Raw genomic sequence first — 27,369 nt, forward strand, 5'->3', positions numbered from 1 at the left:
AAATAGAACTCCTACCACACCTATTACTGTTACACCTATCAAAGTCCTTACAATTTAGGGGAGAATCGTTGGTGGTGAAGGAGGAGAGTGTTAAGCGCATCCACCAAACTTGACTGTACCGGTCACAGCTCTCTGCTTACTTGGATTCAGTTTTCTGAACTCTAAGTCTCAGCTTTTTGCCCACATCTGGTCTTCAGACGGTAGAAGAGGACAGAGTCCTAGCCAATGATTCCAAATCTCTTTATGACAATGGTCATGCCATACCCATCTACATGCCTTACCTATACCTGCAATGGGCTTACTCTCACCCCAATCAAGAACCTGATGAGATAGGCCTTTTATCTCTATTAATACTTTGGTGACAATCTAACTTTTAGATGTAGCATCTGGATGTTTCGTGATGTCTGAATGGTTTGTCTCTCGTTTAATTTTGAAGCAGTGAAGATGCTTGCTAATAATATCTTCACTATGTGCCCGTTTTCCAATATCAAAGATCACCAAGTGACTATTGAATTCTGAGCTGATATCAGAGGCTTAAAACACATTGCTGGCTTCTCACTTAGAGTATCTTTCTTGAAACTTGGAAATATCTTTTATAATTTAAATTGAACACTAAAACTCTGGAGTGTTTTCAACCTCAGACAAATAAAAACAAAATTATAAAAGAGCAAACATGCCTGCTTAGGAAAAGGACATGAAAAAAGATCACAGAGAAACAAGCTAAAGGATGTCATGTACAAGAGACCATCACCCCAGGGCCCATCTCTGTTGTCTCTGAAGATTCTCCCGTGATTAAGAAAAGATTTGGAAAGATCAGAAAGAGGTTTCATGGGAAAGAAAAACACAATTTGCCAGATGCTCAGTGGGAAAATTTTTTCCTTGTCATAAAACCTTGTAATTAAACTTGCAATTTACTCGTATTTTATCTCTTTAATTTTTTGATGTGTTAGACGATATAGGTAATTATCTGTAAGTAGTCAATCAAAATTCTGGATTATGCTTTCAGGGAAAACCTGGCAAATGAAAACATTGTCTCAGAGTTTTGAAATACTGAACAGTGCTCTTTAGTGACAGTCTGAGTCTTTGCAAACTTGTAACTGATTCCAGGAACAGAAGTAAATCTTTTTCTTGAATCAGAGGTTGTGGTTGACCTGGGGGGATAGGTTGTAGGCATATACCAAGCTGCTTTAGTGTTGAACCTATGCATGCATGTTTAGAGCCAACTGGTTGAGACTGAGTAACCTCTCATGGACAAGTGTCCAGGATCAGTGACCCATCCTGGACAAAACTGAGTTTCTTCTTTTCAGCAGCTGTTCTTCATAACAAAAGAGGTCTTGGGAGATCCCCCCCAGACCATGTTGACAAATCATTTGGTAGTATCTTCACTCAGGTATTGTCCAGGCAACCATATTGTTGAGGTTTCTTTATCATATATAGCAGATGCTATCTCACAGCAGACATCCTGATCCTCTGGCTTTTATGATCTTTCTGTTCCTTCTCCTGAGATGTTCCCTGAGCCTTAATTGTGGCTGTTGTGTATAAATACATCATCTGTGGCTGGAAAACTCATGGCTAGTTGTTCTCTGCATTTTGAACAGGTATGCTTTTGGATTAAAGTTAAGAATGCTCAGGGAATATGGAAGTGTGTCCTTGCAGAAGCACCAGGGTCGAGGGGACTGCGGTGGGCCCTAACAGGCTCTAAAAGATGCTATGCTGGAACCCACTTGGCAGGCTCCTGAATTTATTTCCACAGCATTCTTGTACTCATAAATAAAAGGCATAGGATTCCTATAGACACTGAATACAATGAAGTACCTTACTAGAAATAACACTTGGTCATGTTTTAGAAATTGTATTTATGAATATAATAAAAATATGTCATATAAAAATAAACATATAATGAAAACTTGAAAGAATATTTTGCAAATATAATTACAGCTCATGAAATGCCATTTAATAATAGTGGTTGTAAAAATTTTGAAATGGATTTTCACGTGCTTCTGGATTAACACAGTAAATAATGAGGCACAAAACTCTGGCTCACAGCTGATTTTTAGGTAGAGATCAAAGTGCAGGATGTGTAGCAACCATACAAGAGCTCTACATAGCTGGGTTTTCTCAGTGTGTGAACAGTGGGCACAGAGTCATTGCTTGCCCTCTGCTTTGTTTATATTGAAAGGGTTGCTAGATGGCAAACAGAGGCATGGGAATCTGAGGAAGGCCAGCTTTTTCATATCTAGGCTCACTGGTACTGCTCCAAACTGGAAACCACTGGAGTCTGTGGTTCAGAGCTGGCTGAGAGCAGCAGGAAGGGCTGATGGGTCCCACTTATGAGTCTAGATGTCCTCTTGCCTGTTGATGCAGGTTCATCACGGGGTTCAGAGTCAGAGGAGGAACACCTTGGACTCTGGCCTTTTATTACATTTTGTTTCTCTTTGCCTGCCTCTACCTGCTCTTGAACTAGAGAGGGGGAACTTGAGCTCCAGCTGGAACAAGCAGGTTGAGGAGCAGTTATGTTTCCCACTCACAGTAGCACCTTCTCTTGGAAATTCAGGGGGTGGATGAGACAGGCGTGGCAGTTCCTACTGACTTTAATATCCTATGAGCCCACTTTTGTATTTTTAATCAAAGGTAGTCATCAATCCTTGTCTTCATGCACAAATAGGTGGAATGGAATAGGATGAACTGGGTGGAGTGTGTTTTTGGTTGTGTTCTATTTATCATTATTTAAGAGACCAGCCATAGCCAACAATACACAATGCCATCACTTTTAACTGACAAACACAGTAAATGACGGACCCCAGGAGGTGGCTTAGCTGGAAAGAGCACTTACCTCACAAGTCATATGATCTAAGTGACATCCCTGGAACTTATGTAAGAAGCTGAATGCAGTGGCGTGCTCTGTAATCACAGAGTTGCTAATGTCATGTGGGACACACAGACAGAAGAGTCACCTGGAAGCTCACAGGCTGGCTAACCTGGAGTATGCTGTGTGGGATCAGAAACAAGAGTCTGTATTTCTAAACAAGGTGGACGGTAAAAACTAATTCCAAAAAGGTGTACACACACACACACACACACACACACACACACACAAACACACATGTCTTTCCTTACCCCCTTCTCTCTCCTCCCCTTTCCTCTCTCCACTTTCTTCTTTCTCTTTCTCCCTTCTGCATCTCTCATGCAAACATAAAAATACAATGTTTAAATTGCAGTAAATGGTACCCAGGAATTGCTCTTCTTCATGGCATTGTTCCTCTGGAAGAAATCCCACATCTCCAGTATTGTATGGTTCTTCTCAAGTTCTATTTTAGTTTTCATGCAGTCATTACCTTTGGAAGTCAATATTCCTAAACAGCTTCTAATGTGTTTTTCATCTACAGTTAAATGATCTTGTGTTAATGCACATCTGCATTGAAACGTGGATCTTTTGTGTATCCAGTGTAAATTCGAAGCCCTTAATTGTGTTGAACAATCTGGCCAAGGTCATCATTACTTTATGTAGCAGAAGTTTATTTTTAGTTTGTGGAGTTAGAAAAAAAAGCAACACCTAAGATTTCAATCAAAACAGAGGTGTTGGTGCTGGAAGTGATGTACACATAGAAGAAGAAGCACGTAGAGTACTTGGTTCTCTCAGAGAGCCTGTGATCGTCTGGTCAGGAGGACACAGACCCTGTCATTTTCAAGCAATTATGTTTCTGTCATTTAAAACACAGATGTACCAAGCATGCTGGAACATTCTGCATATGCACAGAATAGCAAACTTCATTGCCACATTCTACAGAGACATCATGGTGGAAATAGTTGCCTGCTTCCTGTAGGTCTAGGACGGAGAAATCCAGAGCTTGGCTGAGGGTCTGTGGCAGGAATTACTTGGAAGTGGAAATTGCTAGATTTTTTAGGGATGATGCCCTTGCTGAGAGTTTGTCTTTTCTGCCTTGTTTGATCTCACCTCTGTTTCTTCTCTGAAGAATCTAGCACCCTCTTTGTGTTTCTGTGTTTAGAGGTCAGGAGATAGATCTGTGCTGCCTGAGCTGAGCTGGTGGAGTTTTGCTCTTAGGATGCAAAGATATTCAGCAAGACCTGAAATGAAGTGGGCATGGTATAATGCTAAGACTAGGAGTGAGATGTCAGTCATGTTTAGATGTGAGAAGCACATGTGGTTACATGGTTTATTTTTATATTATAATATGCATATATAATATGAATAATATAATATATCTCTTTCCCTTTTCTTTTTTCCCTTCAAGCCATCCCCATCCCTGTACCCATCCTTTCTATCTTTCAAGTTTGTGTTCTCTTTTGATTAATTATTACATGTATATGTATATATATATATGTTATGTACATATAGATATATTCCTAAATAGAAACTGATCAGTCTTTATAATATTACTGTGTGTGTGGTTTTAGAGCTGACCACATTTCATATTGGATAATCAGTTGGTGTAGTCTCTCCTGGAAAGAACATACCCCACTTCAATCCCAGGGCATATTATTAAGGCAGAGGCAGTGTACTTTTCCTCACACTAATATTTTTCTTCACTATGATTGTCAGTAGGAAATAGAAACATTTAGAATATTTGTGATATTAAAAGCAATGTTAATCTTTAAGTCATTATTTTGTACAGTATTGAATAATTGAAAAAATGTCTAAATGTAGTTTGGAAAATATTTATTTTCTTGGAGATTTAATGTTGTACACGTTTATTTGGGTCTGTTTCTGGTTTTCACGTGATTTACCTTCAAATAGGGTTGACTATTTGAGATGTGTATACGTTCTTTGACTCTACATGTATGTGTCAAGCTGATTGTTTTTTGAGGTGTGATATTCACACCCAAGTGTAGTTTATGAGACAAAAAAGCAAACATTCAGGCTTCAGTGTAGGTCTGAATAAAGGGTGAGCCCAGGCCTCATGCTGATAAATATGACTTTCCTTGTACCCTCTGCCCTCAGGCATCAAGGATGTCAGCAATACATGGGAGCCCCTTGCCACAGCCCAACCAGCTCTCCAACTGGGTTCTGAGGGTGGCACTTTGCTTTGGAATGTGTCCAGTGCCCTGTACTATGTTGAGCTATTGGGGCAAATACTCTTTTAGAGATACAACTGAAGTTTTTATCTATTCTCAATAGGAGAAAGGACTTTTACTGGACAGATGTTTGACTACCCAGAGATTCTCCTGTAGTCAGAGTTCACCCATCCATCATCTATTCACCCATTCATGATCCATCCGTTCATTTATCCATTCATCTATTTATTCATCCATCCATCCATCCATTTATTCATCTATCCATCATCCATCCGTCCGACCATCTGTCCATCTATTCATCCATTTATTCATCCATCCATCCACTTATTCATCTATCCATCCATCCATCCATTTATCCATCCATTTATCCATCCATTTATCCATCCATTTATCCATCCATTTATCCATCCATTTATCCATCCATCCATCCATCCATCCATCCATCCATCCATCCATTCATCCATCCATCCATCCATCCAGACATGTATATATCTATCTTCCATATATCATCAATCCATCCATCATCTATGCTTGCTTTTTAAGGGTATTATAACAAAGGGCAATTAGCAAGGGAACTATCAATAGACCTATGTTATCTAACAGTTCTGAAGGTTAAAATTCTAAGGCCATAGTTTCCTTAGGGCTGGCTCCTTAGGGCACTGAGGGAGAATCTTCCCTAGGAGTCCCCTGGCCTTTGGTGGCACATTGTCCATTTTAGCATTCTTTGCCTTGTATGAACATCACTCTGTCTTTGCCATTATTGTTTCATGAATTCTTTCTCTTTTCCTTCTCTTCTTGTTTTTGTTCTTCTTGTTCTTGTTCCTCCCCCTCCCCCTACTCCCCCTCCTTCTCTTCCTCCTCCTCCTCCTCCTCCTCCTCCTCCTCCTTCTTCTTCTTCTTCTTCTTCTTCTTCTCTCTCTCTCTCTCTCTCTCTCTCTCTCTCTCTCTCTCTCTCTCTCTCTGTGATTTATTTCAGTCTACCACTGAACTGGGAGCTTCATAGTTTGACTGGACTGCCTGGCCAGCAAGTCCCAGATTTTTCCTGTTTGCACCTCCCCAGTGCTAGGTTGGCAGTTGCATGCCGCGGAGCCCAGATTTTTTTTAATGTGGGTTCTAGAGAGTCAAATTCAGGTCCTCATGTTTAGGCTGCAAGCATTTTACTGATTGAGCCATCTCCCTCATCCCTTCCTTTGTGTCTGTCCTCATCTCTGTCTTTACATGGTCAGTTTCTTATAAAGATATTATTGTTAATAGATAGACACTCTGCCTCCCCTTTTTCTTGTGGCTACTGGACGCACACACAATTAAAACAACAGGATCTAGAGCCCACTCTTCTCTATCATGATCTCGTTGGGCCCACTTCCTAACAAGATCACATGCAGAGGATTGAGGGGAGAAGTGGTCAGGACTTTTTGAATGATTAATAATGGGATCTATCCTCATAGTTTTGGACTTTGGAGTTTTCTATACCATCAGTGAGAAGGGGACACATGACAAACACCCTCCTACTGGGAACTACGGCTGTCCACTGCTTCTTCCTATAGAGTACCTGGATTTTCAAAATGATAAGCAAATTCCTGTAAGGACAGCCACTGGACTCTCCAGCCTTGTAAGAAAGAGAGGCCAGAGCTGCCCAGCAATATAATGAGTGGATAAAACAGCATTGTTCTATATCCAAGGTATACAAAGAACTCAAAAAGCTAGACACCAGAGAATCAAACAGCCCTATTAAAAAATGGGGTACAGAGCTAAACAAAACGTTCTCAATTGAGGAATATCAAATGGCTGAGAAACATCTAAGGAAGTGCTTGACATTCTTAGCCATCAGGGAAATTGCAAATCAAAACAACCCTGAGATTCCACCTCACATCAGTCAGATTGGCCAAGATCCAAAACTCAGATGACAGCAGATGCTGGCGAGGTTTCGGAGAAAGAGGAACACTTCTCCACTGTTGGTGGGGTTGTAAACTGATACATCCACTCTGGAAATCAGTCTGGCGATTCCTCAGAAAATTGGACATACTACTACCTGAAGATCCAGCTATTCTACTTCTGGGCATATACCCCAGAGACACTCCAATATACAACAAAGATACATGCACCACAATGTTCATAGCAGCTCTATTTATAATAGCCAGAAGTTGGAAAGAACCCAGATGTCCTTCAGTAGATAAATGGATACAAAAATTGTGGTACATTTACACAATAGAGTACTACTCAGTCATCAGAAACAATGACTTAACCAAATTCTTAAGAAAATGGTTGCATCTAGAGAATACCATCCTGAGTGAGATAACCCAGTCACAAAAGAACAGACATAATATGCAGTCACTGATATTGGGATGCTAACCCCAGAGGCTCGGACTGCCCCAGAAACAACTCACAGACTGTGTGAAGCTTAAGAAAAAAAAATAAAAGAAAACAAAACAAAACAACAACAACAACAAAAAGTCATGCTCAATCCTTACACATCAAGAAAACGTTGACTAATTCCGGGTTTCATCCTGTTTTACATGTACTTTTTGCTCATTGTAACTAGTAAGACCTTAATGCAGAGTATCAAACCTTAAAAAAAAAAAGAAAAAAAAAAAAAAAAAGCCAAGCACTGACACAATTGTATTTGTATACATTTATGCAAAAATGTTTAAAATTTTTTTCTTTTATCTTTGTTTTTTAAAATAAAGTTTTTTTAAAAAAAGACAGAAACCAAAAAAACCCCAGCATTGTTCTTTTCCTTCCTCCTTCCCTCCCTGCCTCCTCTCCTTTCTTTCTCTCTGTCTCTCTGTCTCTCTGTCTCTCTGTCTCTCTGTCTCTCTGACTCTCTGTCTCTCTGTCTCTCTCTCTCTCTCTCTCTCTCTCTCTCTCTCTCTCTCTCTCTCTCTCTCTCTCTCTCTCTCTGTGTGTGTGTGTCTGCTACTAGAAACATATGGTTCAAAAGCAAAGTAAAGCAAACAACACAAATTAGATCTACAGTCACGAAGAGGCCACTGGTGTGTGAGTTTTCCTTTTTTGCTCATTCTTGTGAGCTGTTTGAGCTGCTGTCTTCTCTCTCTTCCAAATGCACTGTGAATTGCTACCTTGTGGAATGATTTGGGAGTTTGCTGTTATGTTTGTGCAATGCATTTGTTGCCTTGGTTCATAAGCCATTATCTATTGATTGCCTGTTTTTACACAAAGTGTCAGTTATGTATTTTCCTTTCAAACCAAATTCTATAGAGTCACTATACCACCTTTGGAAGAAAATTAATTTGAAAATCAGGCATTAAAATTTATTAAGCAATGCTATTTTTAATTCCCTTAGTGGTGGCAGATGATGGAGACAGCCTGTGCCAACCCAAACAATCACAGACAGAACCCAGGTTCAAATCTATATCTTCTAACATCTCCATATTTTTTGCTCTAAAGAAAGAGAGGATTACAGATTGGGGAATGTTCTTTGCTTACAATTAAGTGAATTACTTGCTGGCTCATCTCTAACTTTAATTACTTTCTCTTCCTCAACTTTGCAATTAGCTGATGTTGCTACAAATTTTTGTCACATACTTAATCTTTATATAGCGTTTTTGGCCAGAGTGCAGTTCAAGTCTGTTAGCTACTCTGATGTATGTAAGCCTCTGATCTAGAGGTGAGGCTGTTGAGGCTTGGTTTCTAGAGTTTCTCTCTCTCTCTCTCTCTCTCTCTCTCTCTCTCTCTCTCTCTCTCTCTCTCTCTCTCTCTCTCTCTGTGTGTGTGTGTGTGGTTGCCCACTTTGTACAACAGCAGCAAGCTCTGTTTCCATTGCTCTCCTCTCTTGTATCTTGCAGGTACATGGTGCTGGCAGACCTGCATAGTCTTCTGAGCCCACTATATTGTTTCTAATCTATGTAAGATTGTGTTTGTACCAGGAACACTTGGAAATTATGTTTTATACTCCTTTGCAGACTCTACCCAGTCAACAATTAGTGTGATGGAGAAAGAAAACAGGACTCAATTGTAAGAGCCAGGACTTTATTCCCGTGTTGTCTTTCCCAAACCTTTGAATTCCACTGTCTCTAATGTTGGCCACCACTCTGCCATGCTTACCTGTCACCGCTGGGAGGAGGGAGGAAGTTCACACATTTAAGGCAGGTACATGATAAGCCAGGCTCTGTGTTAGCAATCTCCAAGCTCCTTCAGGGGAAAGGGCAAAAGTTTTGTGGACTATCTGGCAAAAGAGAAAGTAGTGGATTAAAATGCCCAAATGTTGCATTCAGGGAATTTGAAAGGGGTTGAGAGGGTCTCTTAAGTACGTATCACACAAGTGAAGTGGCATTGGGAAGGAACTCTCATCGGAAGGGGGTCAGTCTGTTGTTTCAGATGTCAGAAATAACAATGTAAAATTATCCTGCAGGTGTTGCACTATAGCTATTTCCTAACAAGTTAGGACAAGCATGTGGAACCAAGTTACACAGTACGTAGAGTCAGATTAACACCAATTGAAAATGAGTCCACTGGAGTTTGTAAGGCTAATTCTAAATGAGTGTCTGAGAACCCAAAGGTGAGAAACAGGGGGCTCACTTCAAGTTTCATAGAAAGCAGTAAAGCTGGGGCAGGCACTAGATTTGTTTGGTTCTGTATTCCAAAGTCTTGCTGTCTATCACTTAAGAACATGTTGAAAGCTGTGGGTGGAAAATATGTGCTCACCTACTATGAACCCTTAGTCAACACACCCTCAGGTCCAAGAAGTAGCCACTGCTTCTTGACTGACTATCATGAATGAGCCCCGAGGTCTCCAGAAATCCTGGTTCTTTGTCCTTTGCCCTGAGAACATGCTGATAGTGATGCATGAGAACTACCCCTGGTGTGCACAGTCAGGGAATCTGCCTGGAGGGCCCTGTGCAGACTTGCCTGATTCATGAAGATCCCTAGGACCCCAGAAAGTGATATTACATAAAAAATTGAAAAACATAGAATAGGGTAAATAGGGAGAAAAATTCTGCCAAGGACAGGAGAGAAGAATTCACTCATTTGCTCTGAGGTTTGAATAGGAGGTTTTATCTTTTCCATCTTGTTTTGTGGGCTAGGAATATTTTGGGATATAAGTGTACACTATGAACTCATAAAAATGTGAATATCTACTCGTCTTCATCTACTTATACTTCTATGGTGAAACTATGTTGCTAGGATCGATGCGTTCTAAGCAGCAAAATGCTCTTTGTTGCATTATGGAAGGCAAGTAGCCCAAGTCAAAGTGCCAACAAAAATCCCGTCCGCTGAGAACCTTCCTGGTGCATCCTCTTGTGGAGGACAGAGACAGGCAGCTGCAGGGGGATCTTTTAGGCTAGCATTAATCCCAGGGATCACTAAACCTCACAACTCTTCTCACTTTGTGTGTGGCATCACCATGGGGAGTGGCTGTGAGCAATAGATGCATCAGACCATGTCTGAAAGAGCTGTAGGTTTTGAGTCTTGCCTGGGTTGGATGAAAGCTGATTCCTGACAATGGCTCACACAAGATAGCATGAAAGTCAGAGCATGTTCCGGCATTGTCCCAGCATTGACTGATTAGGGTTCCTAAGCAAAATAGAATACACTGCTATTATTTGTTTTTTTTTTCTTAAAAATTATTGGCTTTGTGAGATAGATAGTTAAAATAGTCTTCTTGACTAGATAGAAATAAAACCTTCTGAACACATGAACTGTCCAGAATTTAAATGCAAGCTCAGGTAGACAAAGTTGTAATCTCTGCATCATGACTGGTGGCTACTGAGGGCACCTGCACACTGGGAAATAACTTGTTTCAAATTTTAAGTCATCAGTTCAGAAACGTCATCAGGCCGTCTTTTATCTTTGCAGACTCCCTATAGTCATTCCCTACAGTGGGAACAGTAAATGAGAGGAGGCCAAGTCATGAGGGTTTGGAGGGATTGGTTGGGATTATTCTTTTCTTACTAAAAGATGCTTCCCGGAGCTACCTTGTTTTCCTTCTACCTCATGAGGATTCACTAGGCAAGGGTTATGCCTACAGAGTCTTCTTGCCTTGCCTTAGGTCTGCTCTGCACAAGAAAACCTCCACAGGTTTCAGCAGGCATCCAACAGGTTTTTGTCCATATTCCACATCGTCTTGAATACCATGCACGGGGAAATAAGCATCAGTTGGGAACTGACTGTACATTAGGCACATGAACAACCTTTGACAGCTCTTCCTCTTAAATTTCACAATTATTTTGGGGATAATGCTAATCTATGTTCTTTAAAGATTCAGCAACTGGGGCCAAGTAGAGTAAATGATTTATCCAACATCAAACAGGTGGTGAGATGTTCTACTGGCTGAGCCATGGCAGGAGAGGGAGCCAGGGTCAAGTGGAAGACCCATGGTGGTGGTTAGATGGCTAGGTACTAGTAGTTGCAACGGGGTGGGTTGTTTGAGCAATGAAGGTTCCTTTCTCTCCAATCTCTGCACTGTTCTTGTCTTCTATTGACACATTAGGACTTACCTTCTGGCAAGAAACAGGTTCTTCACCTCTAGTTTTTGCTCTCTTGGCCAGTGTCTGGGGACCTCAGCTGACTCCAGGCCAGTCATTTCAGTTCCTATAGACTGATCACCAGAAGCATTGGCATGTCACTGATAGGGATCTGCGATTTTGAGCATGTTAGCCTTCCTAGAGGAACCTGGAAGAAACCAGAAGATGTTCCAGAATCCCATCTCATGGTATTCTACTTGCTGTGTTTTGATAATAGCAAAGTGATGTCCAGCCCCTCTTCAAGGTGGCTGATCCCATCATAGGAAGTCAACCTCCAGACCTCAGTCAACCTAACTGCCTTTCTAAGAATCCATCTTCTAACACCATCATCTTGGGGTGGGGCTTAGATTGGATACTTAAATTTCAATGTATTACAGTCTCTTTTTTGCACATCCTACTCTGTCATCCTAACAGGCTTCCCTCCAACCGTGAGTGAAGACAGATAGGGTCCAAGTCTGAATGAGCTGGAGAACTCTGACTGTAAGTGGAAGGGTTGAGAATAAAGTCAAATATTTGGGTTAGAGTCCGTGAGGAGAGCACTTGCACTGAATGTCTGCTCTATTCTGTTTGATTATGCAACCATAAATAGTTTCAGTGAAACATTCCCAGTGACCCCTTGCCAAGGAAATGGCTTTTTAAGCTACTGAACCACATATCTACACGACACTTCTTTCTGTTCCCTCTCTTCATTTCCATGTAAAATATTCCAGATGACATTAAGTGTTCCCTGAAATCAGCATGGGGGCAAGTGAGCAGAGGGTTTAGACGTATCTGCATATTCTAAATTGTTTGCCAAGTAATAACACACGAGTGAGTAAATCACATGGAAGAAGAAAAGGTTACATCCCAATTTTATGAACCAGCAGCTGCTGTGACTGCAAAAGAGAAAAATCAATACTGTAAAACATGTCCAGATTCTGAAGGTGTCAGAGTTTCCAACTAAAGATTTCTGGCAGCATCCCAGGATCCACTTGTACATATATAGATTTGTTCATTCTCTTTTTAATTTAGTTTTTTTTTGGGGGGGGCACAACATTTCCATATTTGCTTTTCTAACTCAGGCCATGATGTGGAGGTAGAGGCCTATACTCCAGACTGGTGTCTGGTCCCCAGTCATATCTGGGGCAGGATTCAAACAACAAACCTCTGAACCTCAATAGGAGTTAAAGTCATTTCTGTTTCACATAAAAGCATGGGCGGAGGCAGCATGGGGAAGACTGGTGTCAGGGAGTGTGGCTCCTAGCTCATGTGTGCTGTGACCTGAATGTGTTGGTCATGCTGGCCCCAGTGTGGCAAGTGAGCCACAGCTGTCCCCTAGTGGGGTGAAGAGAATGTAAAAGTGGCAAAGGATGTGCAGTAGGCTCTCCTCTTCAAAGCCACTGACCAGACTCCCCCCCCAAAAAAAATCTCCAAAATATCACTGAGTTTATTTTGTGTTGGCCATCTACTGCTGGGAATAGGGCCTACTCTTGAATGTAGTTTATATAACCCAATGAGACTCCATTGGAGAAAACCTTTTCTTTTGCTAGCAGTTGCCAGTTGGAGATAGCATCTTGGTTAGACATGAAAGCTTATGTGCTCTTCCCCTTCTCAACACTAGGATGACATCTGGTTTGGATCTGTTTGGACACTGTGCATGCTGCCATAGTCTGTGAGTTCATATGTGTATCAGTCCTGCTGTGTCTGGAAGACACTGGTTCCCTGGTAGCAGTTACACCCTCTGACTTTTCCAGTCTCTCCACTTCCTCTTCCATAGTCTTCCCTGAGCACACAAGTCAGAGACACATTTGTTCTCACAGTCAGGAGTCCCATAAAAACACTAAGGAAATAGCTTTCATATATATGCAGAGGACCTGGTGCGGACCTGCGTAGGCCCGGTTCCTGCTACTTCAGTGTCTGTGAACACATATGAACCTCGTTTAGTGACTCATGCTAGAGAAGGTGAAGAGCGAGGGGGAAACACTCCTTCATTGTGGTGGGAGTACAAATTTGTACAGCCACTAGAGAAATTAGTCTGGTGGTTTCTCAGAAATTTATTTTATTTTTCTCCCTCAATATACAGCTATACCACTCTTGAGCATATACCAATGGGTGCTCCTTCCTACCAATATGTTCTTTGTGGTTTTATTAATAATAGACATAGACAGCAACTGGAAACAATCTAGATGTCTCTCAATAGAATAATGGATTTTTGAAATGTGGTACATTTACACAATGGAGAATTATTCAACTATTAAAAACGACATCATGAAATTTGTGGACAAATAGACGAAATTAGAAAAATCATCTGCAGTTAGGTAACTGAGATCCAGAAAGACATTTGGTACATATTCACTTATAGGTAGATACTGGTATTAAGTAAATGATAATCAATCTACAATGCAGAACTTAGGTAAAGAAGAGCTTTAGAAGGATGCAGGGATTGTCATGTGTGTGTGTGTTTGTGTATGTGTGTGTGTTTGTGTGTGTGTGTGTGTGTGTGTGTGTTTGTGTGTGTGTGTGTGGGGGGGATAGAGTAGATTTTATGGGCAGATTGGGGATGGGATTAGGGAGTAGATGGGGGACATGTAGAGGGAGGGAGAGTCGAGGGATGGCTGCAACTAGGGGACTTTGGAAGATGGTGTGAAAGCTTAGTGTAGTGGAAACTTCCTAGAATCAACGAAGGTTATCCTAATGAGAACTCCTAGGAAAGGGGGGACACAGAGTCTCAACTTGGCCATCTCTTGTAATCTGATGAGGCTTCCAGTGGTGGGACTGGCTTTGAATTCAAATGAGTTGTGGGTCTAGGGGGGTCCCATAGAACACCCCAAACAGTGGGGCCCCATTGCTGAGGACTACGCCCACATGACTCATTAAATATGGAGAAGTCAAGCTGGTGCCCACATGGAGCCCTTACCCTATGCTATGGTTTCTTTAATATAGGAAGGTATTCTACAGGCCACTAGAAGAGAGACATGGACACCAATCCAGCCACAAACCTACAGTCTGTCCTACCTGAATAACGTTCTAGGGCAGTAGTGGCATAGAATTTGTGGGAGTAGCCAACTGATGTCTGATTTGACGTAACGCTGACTCTACATGAAGGAATCCACACCTAATAGACACCATGGAGACCTCAATTCCTTCTCCCTCTCCCTCTCCCTCCATACTGTCTGGCAGTGGGTCACTACATCTGTTCCCATCTGTTGCTGGAGGACACCATGACCAAGGCAACTCTTGTAGGGGCAACATTTAATTGGAGCTGTTTTACAGGTTCAGAGGTTCGGTCCATTATATTCAAGGTGGGAACATGGCAGCATCCAGGCAGGCATGGTGCAGGAGGAGCTGAGAGTTCTATATATTAATCTGAAGGTGACTAGCAGAATACTGGCTTCCAGACAGCTAGGACTAGAGTATTAAAGTCCACACCCACACTGACACACTTCTTCCAACAAGACCACACCTCCAAATAGTGCCACTCCCTGGGCCAAGCATATTCAAACCATCACACCTAACATAACTTGGGTAACTAAGATTCAGAGCCCAGAAAGCGCAGAGACCTAGTGCAAAACCAAACACTAATGGTTTAACAACAACAACAACAAAACCAAATCAATAAAATGATTCCTCGTGGTATTCTTCTATACTTACAGATCAGTGCCTAGTCACCTCACAGACACTTCCTCCAGAAACAGATGGGAACAGATGTAGAGACTCCTGTCAGACAGGGAGAGAGAGAAAGAAAGAAGGGAGGATGGAGGGAGGGAGAAAGAGTAAATTGGACCTCTCCATCAAATCCTTCCTTTCAGAGCTCAGAGAATCCTGAGGGGTGGAGGTGGGAAGATCGTGAAAGCCAGAGGGGATAGAGGACACCAGGGGTACCAGGCTCTCTGAACCAGCTAAGCAGGCCCAATCCTTGTTCTTCGACCTGACCAACTGCCCTTTATTGAAGTTTCATAGAGAACATTGAACTTGGAATTCACCACCTGAAAGTACTGTTGTTTCTCAGCCTGCTATCTAGCACAGCTGTTTAAAGCTGTGTTCTAAGAAGAAATGGGGGAGCTCTCTCCTTTTTATATAATAAACCATCCCTCCTCAGCCCCCCATACATAGGCCCAACCATTCCTCCACTTTCTTTCACCATTAATGCTCCCGATAAGCATAATGGGCAAGCTTTAAAAGAGTGCTCAGCATCCACCCGAATGTACAGTTTATGAAGCTCTCGAAGCAATGTGGACAGCTCCTTTCTGACAGCTTCACAAAGGACAAGCGCATTACTTTCTCAAAGGCCTTAGCTTTCATTTCAGCAACCCCTTTGCTTCTATGGTGGGGTGTGGTCCCCCAAAGTTGGGATTCCTTCCTGTTCTTTTGATCAGTGGGATCACAGTGGTAAGTAATTGACTACAACATTAGACTTTTTGATTTAAAAGAGATATTCCTGCATAAGTGTAAGTCAAGAGAGATGTCTTCCTTAGAAGCAGAGGGAAATAAATTCAAAATATATCTTAGGGTGAACGGTCATGGGATCATTATAGTCACATCAATTAATTCTTTCACTATTCTGATACTTGGTACTGATTCTTAGTATTTTGGATTATTAATTTACCCCATTAATATGAGAAGTTTAATTTCTTTAGGTGATTGAACCATTATAAAAATTAAAACGTAATTTTCCCTCCATTTATCAAGTATAGTATTTGGTTCATATCAGACAGTCAACAATATCAGGCAGGATCAAATGCTGTTCATCTGTGAGGTGTGTCCCTGAGACCATTGGCAGTGGAAGAGCTGAGAGTGTATCCTGTGCTGTATTTGGTCTTTTATGTGACTCTTAGAAAAATCATATAAGTGAGGCTGGAGAGATGGCTCAGCAGTTAACTGCAGTGTTCCAGAGGACTTGGGTTGAATTACTAGCATCTACATTTGTATGTTCAGTTCCAGGGAACACATGGTGCACAGACATACATGCTGGCAAAATACCCAGACTTACAGCACTGGAGACACGGAACCTAAAGAGGCCACCTCCTGTAGCCACGAAGGAACCCCAGTGAAGCAATAGGGATACCAACCCACCCACAAAACTTTTAACTCAATATTTATCCTGTCCTCAAGAAGTGCAGGGATGGGGAATGGAGCAGAGACTGAGGGAATTGGCCAACCGATAACTGTCCTGACTAGAGACCCATGCCATGGGTATGCACCAATCTCTGACAGTCTTATTGATACTCGGTTACACGTGAAGACAGGAGAATGTTGTCTTCTGAGAGGCTCCACCCAGCTTCTGACTAATACAGATTTAGACACCCACAGCCAAAAGGTGGATGGAGCTTGTAGACGCTTAGGGAAGAATAGGAGAAAGGACTGTGGGCCCTGAAGGGAATAGAAATTCCACAGGAAGACTAACAGAGTCAACAGAAACTGACCCACCAACTGCAGAACAATCGTAGGCTGGACATAGGCTTCCCTGCACACATGTAGTGGGTGTGGGGCTTGATCTTCATGTGGGTCCTGAACAACTGGAGCAGGGCTGTCCCAGAAGCTGTTGCTTGCCTGTAGAATACGTTTTTCTAGCTGGGCTGCTATCTTAGGGTTTCCATTGCTGTGAAGAGACACCATGACCAAGGCATTTCTCTTAAAGGAAAGCATCTAATTAAGGCTGGCTTACAGGTTCTGAGGTTCAGTTCAGTATCATCATGGTGGGAAACATGGCAGCATTCAGTCAGACATGGTGCTGGAAAAGTTGAGAGCTCTACCTCTTCATCTAAAGGAAGCCAGTAGCAGACTGTTTCCTGGCAGCTAGAAGGAAGGTCTCAAAGCCCACCCCCAAAGTGATACACTTCCTCCAACAAGGCCACACCCACACCAACAAGGCCACACCTCTTAATACTGTCATTCCCTAGGCAAAGCATAATCAAACCACCACAGCTGCCTTGATTGGCCTCACTGGGAGAGGCTGTGCTTAGCCTTGCAGAAACTTGATGTGCTAGGGTAGGGGATACCCAAGGGGTGCTTCATCCTCTCAAAGGGGAAGGGGAGAGGTAATAGGGGAAGGGATTGTGGTAGGGGGTGACTGAGAGGGGGTCAGTTAGTGGGATGTAAAGTAAATAAGTAAAACCCAAACCCAAACCAAACCAAACCAAACCTAACCAAAAACCCCAACCCAACCCAACCAAATCAAACAAAACAAAAAACCCCACATAACCACATGACCACACTTCTCATTTCCAAAATGGGAATTTGATGTCAGATCTTTGAAGAGAAAGGGAAAGGAGGGGAAATGGGTTTTAGTTATACAAGATGACTGCCTTCTTTCTTTTAAGACCTCTAAGATCTGTTCTACAGCATGTCTTCAATAGACACTGCATTGTATCTTTAAAAATGTCTTTACCTTATAGCTCTCCAGCTAGGATTTTTATCACAGTAAATGAAAAAAAAAAAAAAAACATTGAATTGAGACACATAACTGCTTGCAAATTACAAACCCTTAAGTTAGGCTGCATGTTAGAATCAGCTCATAGTCCCTATGCTGTAAATGGAAAAACAGGCTAATATGAAAGGTTGGACAAGAAATCTTACATTTTCTTTTGGAATCATCACAAATGGGTCTTGATGACATTTTTGCTTCTTATTTTATAGCATTTTTTGCAGCTTCTTTAAACTTAGAGTGATTAATAGGAACAGGGGGTAATCGATAATATCTCAAGCACAGATGTGAGCAGCTAACATTCTACATTATCACCCTAGTGGGCATCCAGGGACCTTTCAGTTCAGCGTTTCTTTTTCTTTGGAATGGGTCAGCTGCATCATTTAGTTTATTTATCTGACATTGGCTTGGACGCACAATGCCTTGGCTGTATAAAATCTTAAATAACACCTAACTGTGGCTTGGAAAATGAAACAGGTCCTATGTGACCTCTAGAAATATAGGCACTAAACCCAGGCTTTAAACCACCGTTGTAGTAATGTCTAAACATTTAGCTGTGGAGAGGTTGGACCTTAAACTCATCAGGTATAAAGGTTTTCACATAAACGTGTCTACCTGAGTTGTGTGGGTGTTTTTGTTTAGTTGCTCACTGGGCTCCCCAGCCCAGGAGTGAGTATGTGGAGTGAGTCAGCTTGCTCATGCAGTCTGGTTTGGAAGCTCTTAAGGATAGTGATTTTGTGCTGGTCATGAAACTATTTCTGGGTGCAATACCAGCATACACTTGGATTTCATCTTCTGGAGATTTGCTCATATTGGTTATGCTCTTAAAAGTCATTTACAAAGTGATTAATATCAGGTGGAGAGATGGCTTAGGGTTTAAGAGTGTTTGCTGCTCTTCCAGAGGACCCAAGTTTGGTTTCTGGTCCCCACTTCTAGTGACTCACAGTCATTTGTAACTCCAGTTCCAAGGAATCTGTCGCCCTCTTCTGGCTTCTGTGGGCACTGCACACATGGCCCACATACACATAACAATCTTCAGTAGAAATTTGCTACTATCAAAGTCCTATTCATTACAAAAAGTTAAAATCTCACATTGACAAGGGTATTTCATGATTGAAATAATTTTGACACAATAGTATCCTGCTCAAAATTAACTTTCATCGATTTTATGGGTTGTGTATTTATGAAAAGGTAAGTTTGATTATATAATCTAGAGAGAGAAAGCTAAATTTTATTAAACAACAATGAACCATTGTATAATATATTTAAATTACTTTTGAGTTAACTCAGAAATTTAAGTACATCTCTGCGATTTTATTAGAATTTTTTTTCTCTCCGGGTGAGCTTGCTTGTGTTTAATTTTAAATGTATTTGGTTATAGCTTTGGGGTATGAATAATTAGAAGTGAATGTACCAGGGTTCATTTAGTACTGCAAAAAGAAGTTGGGCAACACATTAAGAATGCACAGAAAGCCTGCTTCCAACTTTCTACAGTGTAATTAGCAAGAACACACACTGCTGTAGTCTGAGAGCCACACCATGTGATTTATCCCACAGTCATAAATAGCTCATAAAGTATAAATCTTAATGATTATATTTATATTTAAAACTTAGACATGCATAACACATTCGTAGGAGCCTGTGTGTTGCCGGTGATACTGTGTGTCTTAGTTAACGTAGGGAAACAGATATTGTTCAAGCTGTCTCTGGGACAGAAAATCAAGGTGGAATGAATAAAGCAGACTCCTAAGTCTGATTAAGTGACTTTTGATGGCCAGGCTATGTACGTCTTTGCCAAAGCTTGGCTTCTCCTGGCCTCGGTTTCCCTACCTGCCATATGGAGTTCCACCACTGAAGAAGACCCTTCTGTCTTCTACGTGGTTTTTATTTCCAATCTTCCACTTTTTTTTTCTTTGATTTTTCAGAACAGGATTTTTCTGTGTAGCTCTCTCTGGCTGTCCTGGAGTTGTTTTGTAAACTAGAACTCAGGGATCTGCTGCCTTTGCCTCCCGAGTGCAGGGACTAAAGGTGTGCACCACCATCTTTTCCTTGTTTTCTAAGGGATATATGTTTAGAGTCTAAAAAAAAAAATGATAGTGTTTACTTAAATATGTCAAACTTGGACATACAGGAAATAAGAAAAGCTATTGAACATCCTGTGTGCACATTCAAGCTTACATGTGATAATGCTGTGGTGGGGGGCGGGAGGACAGAAGATAACCTGAAAGCCCAGACATAGTCTCTCTATCTCTCTCTCTGTAGCTTAATGCTTATTGTTTATGGGGAACATTCCCTAAGGAAAAAAACAGTCACAAAGATTCAAACAAAAGAAAAAGCCATAAAACAGAAAAAGAAAACTTGACTAATTGTTTGGAACGGGAAGTGGAGTAAAACAGCAGCTTCAAACTTAAAGAGGCTGAGAAATTCGGACTTCACACAGCACTTAAAGGCTACACATCGCCAAAGCCCACTATTACCTTGTAGTGATTTTTGTATAATTTATGGTCCCTATTCTGGTAATGGTTTTGCAGTGCAATTCTGATAGATGAGCTATTGGTTACTTTTCTCACTACGATGACAAAATGCCAGACAGAAGCAACTTAGGGGAGGGAGCTGTACTCATGGTTCAGGCTGGAGGGCTCTGTGGCAGCTGGAGCTAATCTCTGTATACTGCACTTCGCAGACAGGAAGGGGAGGTCAGGTTGGAAGCAGGGCTGGGCTATATTCCTCATTCTCTCCTCCATAGCCAGGCTTCCCCAACAATGCTGTCTACTGGGAACACAGAGTGAAGGACATCTCTCTAAACCATAATGGGGAGGTGGATTTTTCTTACTATATCTGATCAAATTTGTATATTGTAATTGTTAGTTCATGTTTGTTTTCGATTTGTCATCGGAACCATGTGATGAAAAGTTTTCTGTTTTACTTTTAAAGATTTGCATTTACATGCATGCACACATGCATGGTGTGTGTGTGTGTGTGTGTGTGTGTGTGTGTGTGTGTTTGTGTGTTCATTCAACATGTGCACAGGTGCCCGATGAAGCCAGACAGAGTGTGAGATCCCTGGAGTTGATGTTATAGGAGGTCATGGACATCCTGACATGAGTTGCAGGATCTGAACTTGATTCCTTTTCTAGGACCAATAAGTGCTCTGAACCTCTGAACTATCTCTCCAGCCCTGAGGTTTCTTTCTTTTATTGCACATCACTCCTTTATTATACTGATCTGGAAAGAAAGAGACTTAGTTGTTATGCCCAAATGAGTTCTGGACCCACGCGGTAGGGTCAAGCAGCTGGAACATGATTCAGTGAAAGACAAAAACTTGAACATGACCTCTACAAAACAAGGCAAAAGGATCCAAACACAGCAAGAGGTTTATTCCATTTGATATGAGGAGTGACTTATTTTCTGGTGACCACATAGGACTGTTTCAACTGCCACTAGCAACCTCAGAGTTGCTTTTGTGTGTTGATATATGTATAAATATACTTATATATATGTATATAATATATATATATATATATATATATTACATATATATATACATACACACACACACACACACACACACACACACACACACATATATATATATACACACATATATAAAGTAATTGTAACACACAGACTTGACAAGATTGGTCCCAACCTTCTAGGGTCAACAGCTTCTTTAAGGTCAGAGAGAAAGTAGGGTCTTTTAAATCACTATGAGGATACTTCCACTCTCCACTGGAATGACTATGCCCCAAGTTACCTAATTGCAGAAAGAGTGCAGGACAGGTTTCAGGAACAAAACTGGACCGCTGCCTCTCATTGGTCACACCACAGTGCAGTTCCTCCCTGACTTCTTCCTAAGCAGACCCTTAGTAAACAAAGAACTAAGGAAAACTGTAATTACTATCTCTAAGAAAGCAGGTGCAGGGGATAAAATACTAAAATGGGTCTGCAGCTACAACTTAAACTTAAGATCCTAAAGATGTAGTCAGTGTGGCAGGTGCTGGGGAGGGTGCAGGAGGCAGGAACAGGCAGGGAGGGTGCAGGGTAGGAGTCTGCCTCCTTGCCTTCACTTCTTCACTTTGCCCTGAGCAGCCACAGCTTCCATGGCTTTATGCACAGTCTCCTGAACTCCCAGGAACTGCATGGACTTGATGGGCTTCAAGTTATTGTCCAGTTCATAGATGATGGGAATGCCCATTGGTAGGTTCAGCTCCAAGATGGCCTCTTCTGAGAGACCCTCCAGATGCTTGACGAAGGCTGTTGCCATGGCAGCAATCAAGACCCTTTCCCCCTCCTTGATCTGGGGGGCAATTTCTTCATTCCAGAAGGGCAGTGCTCTGGCTATAGTGTCCTTCAGGCTCTCACAGGAGGGCAGCTGGTCCTTGGTGAGGTCTGTGTACCGGTGACCCTTGCTGAGTTGATGTAGAAGAGATGATCAGGCTTCATTGGAGGTGGCAGGACATCATAAGATCATCTCCAGGTCTTTACCTATCCCTCGCCATGCTTAGCAGCAGTTTCTTCTCTATTGAGACCTGTTAGACCCCCATAGTGTTGCTCATTGAGGTGCCAAGTCCTGACCACCAGCAACCACATCTGGTCAGTGGCATCCAGGATTGTCCAGAGGGTTCAGGTTGCTCTCTTTTGCAAAGAGGTGAAGAAGATGTCAAACTCATAGCCAGCATCTCGAAACACCTTTGTCTCCTTGTGGCCCACCGGGTTCAGGTTGGCATCATACCAGCTGCTGAAGCAGCTCTCCAGGTTCCAGGAGCTCTCGCCATGCCTGATCAGCACCAGCTTGTAGGCAACCATGGCGACGAACAGAGGATGTGGCAGCCAGCCCCGAGGTGTCTATATTTAATTTTACAACTCTGGAGATTCAGATAATTCTCCACAGGTTTGGCTCAGCTGGTCTCGTTTCAGACCTCATTTGTCTCCACCCATCACCTATGTACTCCAATACTGGCACTCCAAAAGCCCACTGCAAACATGCTCATAATAACTTGCCAACTGTGGCTCTGACTCAGTGGTCTCGCTTTCAGAATGATTGACAGATGGGTGACAGGCTTATTCAGGGACAAATAATGACAACCTGATGTTTCAAATAGCCGGACAGCAAGTTCAGTTCCACTAATGCCATAGTAAATACACACCCAGCTCAGCCTCCTTGTAGCTAGATGCCTGCAGAGAAACCAGTGCCCAGGAACCATCTTGGAGTGCATCAGAAAACAGGGCAAAGATACACGACTCAGGAGTGAATGCTCATGCCAAGGAGGGCTGTTTCTGCATAGGTCATCAGCGGACTTAAGATTATCTGCTCCCAGAAGCTTCCAGGTCAGCTGGTTTCAATTTGATTGAGAAATTTGATGCAATAGTTCAGTTAATCTTTCTAAGCAGCCCAAAGAATGCATATCTGTGTTGCACGTGAGGGTGGTCTCACGTCTCCTTTTTCCACAGTTGGTCAGTATCTCTGGGTTGTCCTGTAACCTTTAGATGCATGCTACTCCACAATGCTGCAAACCGCAGATTTTCAAGTTAATTTATAAATTATTATTGAGTGCCTTCCATGTGCCGGAGATTGTAGTAAGAATAAGAAAACAGAAGATGTCCAATCTGGTCCCTATCCTTAAAGATGTTAGTATTGTATTCCGTTTTAACTTTTGAGATCATGCTATAATTACATCATTTATCCCTTTCCTCTCCTCCCTTAACTCCCCCCCCCCACATCCCTCCTTGCTTTTATGGCCTCTACTTTCATGAGTTATTGTTACATGCATACACACACACACACACACATTCCTGTTGAGTCTGTATTGTGTCTACTTGTATGAATGTTTTCAATATTAACCATTTATTATCAGACAATCCAATTGTTGTGCTTTCTTCAGTAGCTCCTGGTGTAGATCAGAGACTCCTGTGCTTTTCCCTGCTCACTTTGGCATGTCTGTTGTCCTTACTCAACTCATCCTTGGGCAATTGTATTTATGAGACTTTATGGGTAAATCTTCTGACACTCCCAGGAGACACAATCTACCCCTCTTCTGCAGTGTCCCCTGAACCTTTGGTGTAGTGTGTTTTTTATATATCCTTTGAGACTGGTGGAACCGGACTCCTGAATTTTGCATTTTGATTGGTTGTAATTTTTTGTAATGACCTCTCTTTGTTGCAAAGAGAAGCTTCCTTGTTAAGGAGCGAAGCTTACCATTATTGGTGGTGCCCTGGAGTATATACTGAAATATACTTTCTCCATTTTTGGCCTCTCCATTTTTTCTTCATTTTTCTCTTCCTTTTTTTTTTTTTTTTTTTTTTTGAAGTCATTGAGATTATCATCCGATTTTTGTTGTCAAGTCTGTATGTGATGGACTACACCTATGGACTTATGCATGCCAAACCACGCCTGCATCTCTGGAATTAAGCCAACTTGATCACAATCCTTTTGATATGATCTTGAATTCAGGTTACAAATATTTTAGTGAGAAAGTGTGTGTCTATGTCCTTCAGAGTACCTGGTTTGTAATTTTCATGTGTGTGTGTTTATTAGGGTAGTGGCTTCATAAGAAGAATGTGGAAGCTCCCTTTTACCTTTTTTCTGTTGAAAGACTTAGATTATATTGCTTTCCTCCCATCCACACATTTCTCTGTTCATGTGTGCATGCATGCGTGACATGCATTGATGGTGAGAGGAGAGTTTGTAGGAGTCAGTTCTTTCCATCTGCTGAGTGGTTCAGGGATTGAGCTCAGGCTGTCAGGCTGGATGGGAAGTGCTTTTCATTGCTAAACCATCTTGCTGGCCCTCAGCTAAGAGACATTTTAAGTCTGATTTTTAAAAAGGTTTATTTATTTGTTTTATGTACATAAGTACACTGTAGAAGAGTGCATCGGGTTCCATTATCATAAATGGTTGTGAGCCACCATGTGGTTGCTGGGAATTGAACTCAGGACCTCTGGAAGAGTAGTTGTTGCTCTTAGTCACTGAGCCATCTCCCCAGCCCCTAAAAATCTGTTTAGATGGCTTATTTAATGCTTATTACATCAAACATCTACAAATACATGTATTTTTATTGGATTGTCCAGTTTAGTGGAATATAGGTTTTTAAAATATATCCTTATGATTTTCTGAATCTTATTAAAATATATTGTCATAGATAATAGGCATTTTGTCATTGGTTCACTGGGGCCAGCCATGATAAGCACCCTTGGAAAGGCTCTGTGAACTAGGATTCTAACCCAGGTGAGGCCTCTGTGATGGTTGGAATAAGAATTGGTTTATGTGTTTGAATGATTCTTCATCAAGGAGTAGCACTACTTGAGTAGGAATAGGGGGTGTGGTTTTGTTGGAGTGGGTGTGGCCTCTTTGGAAGAAGTATGTCACTGGGGGTGATCTTTGTGGTTTCTAAAGTATGTTATAATCAACAAAGCTGAGAGAAGTTGAAGATATGAAGAGTGCTTTGACATGAGACATGGAGATGCAGAGTTTGGAGTTTGTACAACTGGCTTTTTGTCTTCTTTGGTGCATTTGCTCCCTTCGCTCCTTTTCTTCCCATTTGTAATGGTAATTAATAATGGTAATATATATTCTGTGGATCATGGCGCTTTGAATAAGAGCGGCCCTCATAGGGTCATATAGTTGAATGCTTGGTCATTAAGAAGTGGTACAACTTGAAAAGGAACAAGGTATGGCCTTTTGGGAAGAAATGTGTCATGGGGGTGGGCTTTGAGGTTTCTAAAGCCAAGCCAGGCCCAGTGACTCTCTCTTTTCCTGCTGTCTGTGGATCCTGATATAGAACTATTCGCTATTGTTCCAGCCTGTATGCTGACATACTTCCTACCATGACCATAAAAATCTTTATTCCATTTTATAGGAATAAACTCTAGGCAAACCCCAATTTAATTTTTTATAAGAGTTGTCATGGTCATGGCATCTCTTCATAGCAATGGAATACTAAGACCGCCTTTATTGTCATCTGTGAAGATGAGAAGATTCTAACTATTCCTTGACTCTAAACATCTGACTCTTGGCTGGTTAATACTCATAAGTCAGTGACTAGTTGGTGGCTAAATTTTTAGCAGGTATTTTCTTTCTTCTTTGACCATCACAGGTCATAAGGGTGTTATGTGTATCACTGGGGACCTGGGGGGCATGTACATGCTATTCAGGCTCTTTGATGTATCCCAAGCATACCCTCCAGAGGAAGTTTGTAAGGGAAATGGAAGGGCTGCAAATGTGTCCTGTTCTAACTAAGTCACTTGAGTAGGTGACTTGAAACTTGTATTTTCTTTCCCATCTCATATTTCTATAGGAATACTGATTTTTGCAAAATAAACAATTTGAATAGAAACATTACAAATTAATTGTTACAATTTTACAAAGGAAACTAGAAAAATTGCAGCAATCTTTTACTAGAAACACTGTGCACACAAGTCTATCAAAGGTAAATGGGTAATAAAAAGAGCTGGATTCTTGGACAATTTCCTGGGTACCCAGGGTTAGCATCTAGAGTGATCCATATGGTTTTTTTTTGTATTATTTAGAGATTTCAGAGATGACAGACTAACATGAGCAATTAGATTCTTGAGAAAGACCAAGATACTTATTAAATCTTCTCTTAGTCAGTCTTGATTGCAACCATCCATTTATCCCTATGGAATAAATTGCTACTTGGAAAGCTACAATTGAGCCATAACACAGTACCCTTAATTTTAGATGATTAGAAAAACCACTATCATTTGCATAAAGTGTATCTGTAATTAATTAATGAGTTAGGCACAGAGATTGGAATTGCATGAAGATCCAAAGTATGCCATAAAGAGACATGTTACCCAATATAGGTAACAGCCACGTTAAACAGAGACTGTATGTGTTTAATGCCTACGGTGGAAACATAGATGAAGGCCAAGTATAAATATTTTACTCTGTAGAATTTATTTTGTAGTCAGACAGATAGGAATTCTCATAAAACATGTTGCATCAGATGTGGGGAAAGAAAGAGTGAGAACAAGAATGTATATGGGGGGGGGGAGAGAGAGAGAGAGAGAGAGAGAGAGAGAGAGAGAGAGAGAGAGAGAGAGAGGGAGGGAGGGTGGGGTAGAAGGAGGAGGGGGAAGAGTGGGAGGGGGAAGAGGGAGGAAGAGAGTGGGAGAGAGTAAAAGAGAGAAGCAGATACATGAAAGGAGATGGGTGAGTTCTGTGGATGACTGTGTGCACGTAGTCTGAGTGTTGAGTGCCACCCAATGTCCAGTGAACAATGCCTGAGTGCTGGGACAGTGTCACAGAGGATGTTGTGATAGGAGAAGGGAGGTCAGTTGATGAGAGCCGTTGGAGACAAAATCCTTGTGTTTTGTTCTGGGTGGAATGCACAGCAGAGCGGTGAAGTGCAGTGTCAGAAGCACTGTGCTTTCTATACTGTGGGTTTATGAGCAGGATGGCAGAGTAGGCTGTGGTTGAGACAGGAGCAT

The 27,369-nt window shown here is 41.6% G+C and overlaps 1 pseudogene across 1 annotated transcript; it reads right to left on the reverse strand.

The window, feature by feature from the left end:
• Positions 1-21,982: 21,982 nt before the first annotated feature.
• Positions 21,983-22,725, reverse strand: LOC308429537 (phosphoglycerate mutase 1-like; annotated as a pseudogene). Its single transcript has one exon. The product of its transcript is annotated as a phosphoglycerate mutase 1-like (transcript).
• Between the last annotated feature and the right edge of the window lie 4,644 nt (positions 22,726-27,369).

Source organism: Micromys minutus (assembly GCF_963924665.1).
Source record: "Micromys minutus genome assembly, chromosome: 14".
Lineage (NCBI taxonomy): Eukaryota > Metazoa > Chordata > Mammalia > Rodentia > Muridae > Micromys > Micromys minutus.